This window comes from Euleptes europaea, chromosome 19, assembly GCF_029931775.1.
Source record: "Euleptes europaea isolate rEulEur1 chromosome 19, rEulEur1.hap1, whole genome shotgun sequence".
In the NCBI taxonomy this organism is placed as follows: domain Eukaryota; kingdom Metazoa; phylum Chordata; class Lepidosauria; order Squamata; family Sphaerodactylidae; genus Euleptes; species Euleptes europaea.
In genome coordinates, this window is record NC_079330.1 from 28,981,421 (window position 1) to 28,989,362 (window position 7,942).

The following is a 7,942-nucleotide window of genomic DNA, read 5'->3' on the forward strand; positions in this document are numbered from 1 at the left end:
TTGCTGGATGGAAAATATCATGTATACTTGCAAACCAAGGTTCCCACCATGTGCCGTGTAGCAGTAGAATAAAGAGACTTAAATTCAAATCCATACTCAGCCACAAAGCTCACTTGGGGATCTTGGGCCAATCCCTCCCTCCCAGACACACCTACCTCACAGGGTGGTTGTGGGAATAGCTGTGTGCACTGCTGCCCTGAGCTCCTTGGGGAGAAAGGCAGGTTGAAAATTAAAATGTATTGATGTAGCCAGGAATATCACTATATCTATATAAGGGGACCAAATTGGCCTTTTATTATAGAAGGATGCAAAAAAGATAAATCCAATATTGCAAATGGATTGTCTATCTAGAATTATGAGATGTGGACTCCATTTACGAGCTTTATGTGTGTTCGGAGGAGGGATTAATGATCTTGCAAAACCCAAGATAATATTAATTCATACACTATATTCAAGCTATTATTCATCATTTATCATTAGCATGTTATTATGTAATCAAGTCTTTGACTTCAGTATTATGCTCATTTTAGAAATCAGTATTAAATGGACAGCAATAAGGGGCAGATTGGGTTTCTGTGGTCTAAACTTTTTTTAATTCCATTTTTATCCATGCTGCCCTAAACTTCCAGAAAGGGTACAATAAAAACCAAATCTTAAAAAGTTCTGACCACCAGATAAAATATGTCCCATATTTCCCCCTTCACAGCCGCTTTGTGAGATAGGTTAGGATGAGATACAATGAGTAGGCCAAGGTCACCCAGTGACCATATCTGAACGGGGATTTGAACCCAGGTCTGCCTGGTCTTACTCTAACTATTATGCCACACCAGCTTCCTAATGCTATACAACGACATTTTTGAGCTGTTACATTTTACCCCATGTATGGCGAGAACGCACGAAACTCAATCCCCCCAAAACACACAGTCTCCATTTTGTCTGAAATGGGCAATGTCCATATTTTCAGCTTCCGTACATGTGAATCGGATCCCCAGTGCTGGTGGTTTGTGGGGATATGCTGTTCTGGAACAAGGCTTAAAGGTTGTGGAACAAGGCTTAAAGGGGTAAGGTTGCCAGGACCCTCTTTGCTACCAGCGGGAGGTTTTGGGGGCAGAGCCTGAGGAGGGCGGGGGTTGGGGAGGGGGGGACTTCAATGCCATAGAGTCCAATTGCCAAATTGGCCATTTTCTCCAGGTGAACTGGTCTCTATCGGCTGGAGATCAGTTGTAATATCAGGAGATCTCCAGCTACTACCTGGAGGTTTGGAAATCAGCACTGTCAAGGTACAAAATTGCAAAATTATTATTAGTGATTAGGACAAATTACAACAAGGGTTATACAACAATTACTTATCCTACTACTATAATACATAAAAATCACTTAATGTCAACCATTCAGGTGTACAATTATTCTTTGTGTTATAGGTGCAAATATGCAATTTTGCTTTATATTATGGTTGAAAAAGTCCAATTCAAGTAGGATATCCAATGATTGGTATAATCCAAAAAGAACGAGCTCATTGTAAGTAACTGTCGAATACTTATTGTATTACAATAAGTCATTGTTGTATAGCACTTGTTGTAATTTGTCCTAATCACTAATAATTTTGCAATTTTGTACCTTGACTGTGCTGATTTCCAAACCTACTTAGGTTCAAGCATAGTGATGCCTTTATTTGTTTAAACTACCTGGAGGTTGGCAACCCCAAGGGGGGAATATGAAGTAAATCTTGGTAGAACGACAGCAGAAGGATAGGAAATTAAATGGTCATGTAGCTTGGGGAATAGACAGAGTAAAAGTCTCTAGAGGGCCAATTGTGTTTAAGTAACGCTCTTGAACGTTCACACGTTTGCCTACATGTGTGAATGAAGGGGTGGGTGAGCCCTAGCCGTTTTTCAGTAAAAAAAAAAACACAGAAGTTAGTAAACAGCTTCAGGTTGTTAACCAAGCTCTGTTTTACTTTAAAATTGTGGGTTAATATTTAGCTTTTTTTTTTTTTAGTTAACTTCATCATACTTTGATTTTTTTTATGATTTTTTTTATTTTCTTATTAAGTCACATTCAATTTCAATATTGTCACCTTCAGGGTTACATAAAATAAAACCATTTCAAACAAATCAACCTAATCAGTGTTGACTTTTCTGACTTCATCATACTTTGTATGCCATTTTGGGCTGAAGAAAGAATCAAGTAAAGGCCAGTTGGTGTGTGTGTTAAAATTGTGGGTTAATATTTAGCTTTTTTTTTTAGTTAACTTCATCATATTTTGATTTTTTTTATAATTTTTTTTATTTTCTTATTAAGTCACATTCAATTTCAATATTGTCACCTTCAGGGTTACATAAAATAAAACCATTTCAAACAAATCAACCTAATCAGTGTTGACTTTTCTGACTTCATCATACTTTGCATGCCATTTTGGGCTGAAGAAAGAATCAAGTAAAGGCCAGTTGGTGTGTGTGTTAAAATTGTGGGTTAATATTTAGCTTTTTTTTTTTTTAGTTAACTTCATCATACTTTGATTTTTTTTATAATTTTTTTATTTTCTTATTAAGTCACATTCAATTTCAATATTGTCACCTTCAGAGTTACATAAAATAAAACCATTTCAAACGAATCAACCTAATCAGTATTGACTTTTCTGACTTCATCATACTTTGTATGCCATTTTGGGCTGAAGAAAGAATCAAGTAAAGGCCAGTTGGTGTGTGTGTTAAAATTGTGGGTTAATATTTAGCTTTTTTTTTTAGTTAACTTCATCATACTTTGATTTTTTTTATATATTTTTTTATTTTCTTATTAAGTCACATTCAATTTCAATATTGTCACCTTCAGAGTTACATAAAATAAAACCATTTCAAACGAATCAACCTAATCAGTATTGACTTTTCTGACTTCATCATACTTTGCATGCCATTTTGGGCTGAAGAAAGAATCAAGTAAAGGCCAGTTGGTGTGTGTGTGTGTGTGTGTGGGGGGGGAATTGCAGACCCAAACTCATGAGGAGAAATGACGCTAAGGGCTGATGCCGGCGAAAGGCTGAGGTAAAACGGACCAGAGGGTCAAGCTGCGCAAGAATGGGCGGGAAAGTCCTTCAATGCAAGGCTGGGGATGGGGGTGTCAGGAAAAAGCCTCTCAACCAAACCCTTCTCCGCCTGAGGCTCAAAGTCAAGACTAGCCCTGATCCTGAAGCGCTTTCTCTGCCTGAGAGAGATCCTGTGTGGCGGAAAGTGTCGAGCAAAACCCTCCACCTTCATTTAAGGAGAACTCAGTAAAGGAAAGGGATCTCTCTCTCTCTCAGGGCGAAAACGCTAAAGCGACCGTGCGTTTTTGCCCTATGTCTATGTAACGTCTGCAGGAGCGTGTCCCAAGGAATCCAAAATGGCTGACAGAAAATGACCGAGAAGCATCCTGGCTGGAACAGGGAAGACAGGAGGCTAAAGCGACCGTGTGTTTCCGCCCTCCATCTCCAATCTGCATTTAGCTCTTGTTGTGAAGAAATGGCACCGTCAGCTCCTGCTTTTGTTGATTGCTTTTTCTGTAATTTTGTTAATAATAAATTTAATAAAATTCGGCATTAAGGAAAAGAGCCAGGCCCTGTGATCCGTTTGAGTAAACACAGTTGTCGTTTCAAACGTCAACGGCCTTTCCCCCTCTCAGCCGCAGGGTGGCACATCTGCCAACACTCCCCCCCATTTCTGGTTTTTAAAAATTTCTTTTCAGTCCCTTACCAGCCCAGCCTACAGAGGCGAAGTGGATGCCTCTTATTCTAAAACAGCCCGGTTGTATTGAGCTGTTTCAGATCCTTGGGGGGCAGGGGGAGGCGGCTCCAGAAATGATTTTAATAAGGAATGAATAAAATAAATACTGGCCCTTCACAAATTCTCCCTTGAAAACGTTTGCTCCGGACGACTTTGCTCAGGCCTGATTCAGATATAGGTGTGCGTACTCAAGAATGTCTTGTTAGCTTTCCTATATCAGATTATTAATCCGAGGTACACGTCAGAAATGTGTTTGGTTCGTTTTGGGTGTAGTGCACAAGAACAAATATTACTAGAGAATCTTGCCTTCATTTTGTCTTTTTATTAAAACATAGTTATTTACACTTCTAACACAGACTAATTTAAAACAATATGAGCTTTCGTGAGCCACAGCTCACTTCTTCAGATACAGCTAGAATGTGAATCCATCTGTCTTTTTTTGGGGCAGAGCCTGAAGAGGGTGGGATTTGGGAAAGGGAGGGACTTCAATGCCATAGAGTCCAATTGCCAAAGCGGCCATTTTTTCCAGGTGAACTGATCTCTATTGGCTGGAGGTCAGTTGTAATAGCAGGAGATCTCCAGCTACTACCTGGTGGTTGGCAACCCTACCAGTGAGGCAGATCAGGTATAATGGTCCAAGTCACCCAGTGAGCTTCAAGGCTTTGTGGGAATTTTAGCCTAGGTCTTCTAGATCTGACACTTGTCACAGCTAAAAATATTATATTTTATCATATTTTGTCCTATTTTTCCCCTCTAAGGAACATAGGCCAGCATATACAGTTGCCCACTACCCAATTTTATCCTCAGAACAATCCTGTAAGGTAGACTAGGCCAAGAAAGGGACTCTTTCAAGGTCAACCAGTGAGACAGCAAGTGTCTCCCCAACCTTAATCCAAATATTGCATAGTAAATGGCCTAGCGGCCACACTGAAAAAAACACACACATCAGATTTCATTGTGCTGCGACTGCTGTCTAAAAGGTGTCTGCAAAGTACCGCGTTTCTAGGCTCCTCGAAAAACGGAAAAACTTAAAACAGGCCCTGACAGAAGCACTTGCCTAGTGAGGGTTAAACATTCTTTGCAAAAAGTCAGTTTGCTCTAAGAGTTCAAAGACGCCTCCGTGGCTTGAGTCCCGCACTGGGTTTGGCAGCGCAGGGCGTCCGTTCCCTTAGTGTTCCTATTTTTTCCCCCATTCTGAAGACAAAACCTCTTGAATGTCGAAAGAGGTAAGTCCTATCAAAACAACAGCCTCCAAAACAATCAGCTTTTGGAAAGACGTTTTGGACGTTTTGGTCTCGATTGTGAGCACTGTTTATTCACCCGATGCTCTGCAGACTTCGCATAGTGCTGAATTATTTCTGTGCTTTGTCCAGCTTGTGTGATTTGCTGGCGTCAGTGGAGTGTTAATTAATGGCCTTGAGAAACAGCGACAAAGGAAAGCAGGAACAGTACTTGCGAGGAAATATTATGACTGTCTCTTGCTTAATGGGTTATTTATGCCATTACTTTTCGACAAACTGTATGACAACTTTTTTTTATTATAAGTAGACACAGTGTGGTTAAAATATACGGCATCTGTCACGCTTAATGTGAAGACAGGCTCAGTAAATCTATGCCCTTGGTTGGCAAAGTTAAGTGCATAGTTTATAGCGTGAAATAGATGGCCTTTAAATCTTTTGCTATCTGGTTTTCTACCTTCTAGCAAATCGGCCTTGTAAGTACTAATTAAAAAAATAATAATTGCTAAATAAATCTTAATGGCCAGAAAGGAAATCTTCATAAGTAATGCAATAATTAAATTATTTTGTATCTCTGTGGAACATGACATTGCCAACAGAGGAGTCTTTCATATTCCCAACTGGGTAGGAGGTTCCCCAGCCTGTTTTGTCCTGAGCTGTTTTCTTGTTGTGCTTGGTGTATTTTTGGTGTGTTTTTTGGTACTCTGGAGAGCAGAAAAAACAATGGAAAATCTGATTCACACACGCAAGACAAAAAGGCAGCAAAGCCCTAAGACGGGAGAAGATCGCACTGCTTCTGACAGCAGGAGGTGGATTCCAGCTTGAAATAAAAAAAATCTCTGCCAAAAAAAAAAACAACTAGCCACAGCAAGGAGAGCCTACTTCAAGCCCCACTTGGAGGCTGACTACTATCAGGTTTAGTGAGGATAAAAGGAAAGGGAGAAAAAGTTTCTATAATGATCTGAGGTCCTTGGGAGGAGGAGGAGAAGAAGAGTTGGTTTTTATATGCCTACTTTCTCTACTACTTAAGGCAGAATCAAACCGGCTTACAATCACCTTCCCTCCCCCCAACAGACACCCTGTGAGGTAGGTGGGGCTGAGAGTGCTCTAAGAAAGCTGTGACTAGCCCAAGGTCATCCAGCTGGCTTCATGTGTAGGAGTGGGGAAACAAATCCAGTTCACCAGATTAGCCTCCATTGCTCATGTGGAGTAGTGGGGTATCAAACCGGTTCTCCAGATCAGACTCCACCACTCCAAACCACCACTCTCACTATACCACGCTGGCTCTCCCTGCAAGGAGAAGTGCAAGATTAAAAAAGAAAACCCTGCAATGTAATGCTGGAAGAGTGTTATCCTGCCCCCTTTGCCATTTCCATGATAGAAATCCCCCCCACACCCCCAATAGCATCTTCAGGATACATTAATATCAAGGAAAAGGCAACAGGAGGAAAAGGTTCAACCCTCCTCCCCTAGTCTAGTGTTGCCAACTACCACTTGAGTAATACTTGGAGATTTGGGGGTGGAACCAGGGGAGGGGAGGGTTTGGGTTGGAGAGGGACCTCAGCAGAGTGTAATGTCATAAAGTCCACCATGCAAAGGCAGCAGGAGACATGGTCAGTAGATGCAGTCCAAGGTCAAACACAGATCATTCTGAGTCCAAAGCATCAAAGAAAGAGAGGGCAAATCCAAAAGGCGTGGTCAGGTCTGGTCTAGAAGAGTCAGGTTTACACAGAAGCCAAAGTATAGCGCGGCTATAAAGGAGGCACACAAGGGGTGGGAACACATAGCTCCCAGGGTTCTCTTTGCTGGCTGCTTAAATAGGAAATTATCTTGCTGGGATAGATAAGCAAGCTGCAGTTAATTAGGTTGTTCTGGCATTTCAATCCAGGTGTAATTCTTCTGCCTGGATGCTGCTGTCAGGGATCGATCTATATGCTTCTTCTCTCGTCTTAAACGTTCTAAAGGTTCCGGTAAAGGTGAGGCTGACGGTTTTTGGGTTTCAGGCATACCTTGGGCGGAGGGCATGCGGCAACAGCTTCTGCTTGCGACTGCCGCTCTGTTATAACTTCTGCCTGCAAGTTCTCCTCTGTTATCAGCCCGAGGCTGGGACTGACCTCCTCCTCATCTGAGGAGGTGTCAGCAGGCTGACCCTTGACAGGAATCAGTGGTAATTCCAGGAGATCTCCAGTCCCTACCTGGAGGTTAGCACCCCTACGTATCACTGATCCAAACTGGGATCCTGCTATGTAGTCTTTAAAAATGCCAAATAATTTTTTGTCTAGTAATCCAGTCACCTCAAGTGGGACTAGCGTTGCCAACCTCCAGGTAGTACCTGGAGATCTCCTGCTATTACAGCTGATCTCCAGCTGAAAGAGATCAGTTCCCCTGGAGAAAATGGACTCTATGGCGTTGAAGTCCTTCCCCTCCCCAAACCCTGCCGTCCTCAGGCTCTGCCCCAAAAACCTCCTGCCAGTGGCGAAGAGGGACCTGGCAACCCAAAGTGGTAAGTTGGCAGGGACCTGGCAACCCTACCAATCAGAAGCTTTGCTGGGCCAAAACAGCACATGGCCCCACCCACTTTCTAAAAACATCTGGTGGGCACCAGGAAAAGTGTCGGCGGGTGCTATAGCACCTACATGCACCACATTGGGGACCCCTGCTCTTCTCTATGGTACTGCTCCTCCCACAATCTACAGCATCGCTTCCTAAACTCTGTCTTCCCCATGTTGGGTTGCCAGGTCCCTCTTTGCACCTGTGGGAGGTTTTGGGGGTGGAGCCTGAGGAGGGTGGGGTCTGTAGAGGGGAGGGACTTCAATGCCATAGAGTCCAATTGCCAAAGCAGCCATTTTCTCCTGGTGAACTGATCTCTATCGGCTGGAGATCAGTTGTAATAGCAGGAGATCTCCAGCTAGTACCTGGAGGTTGGCAACCCTACCCCCATGCAAT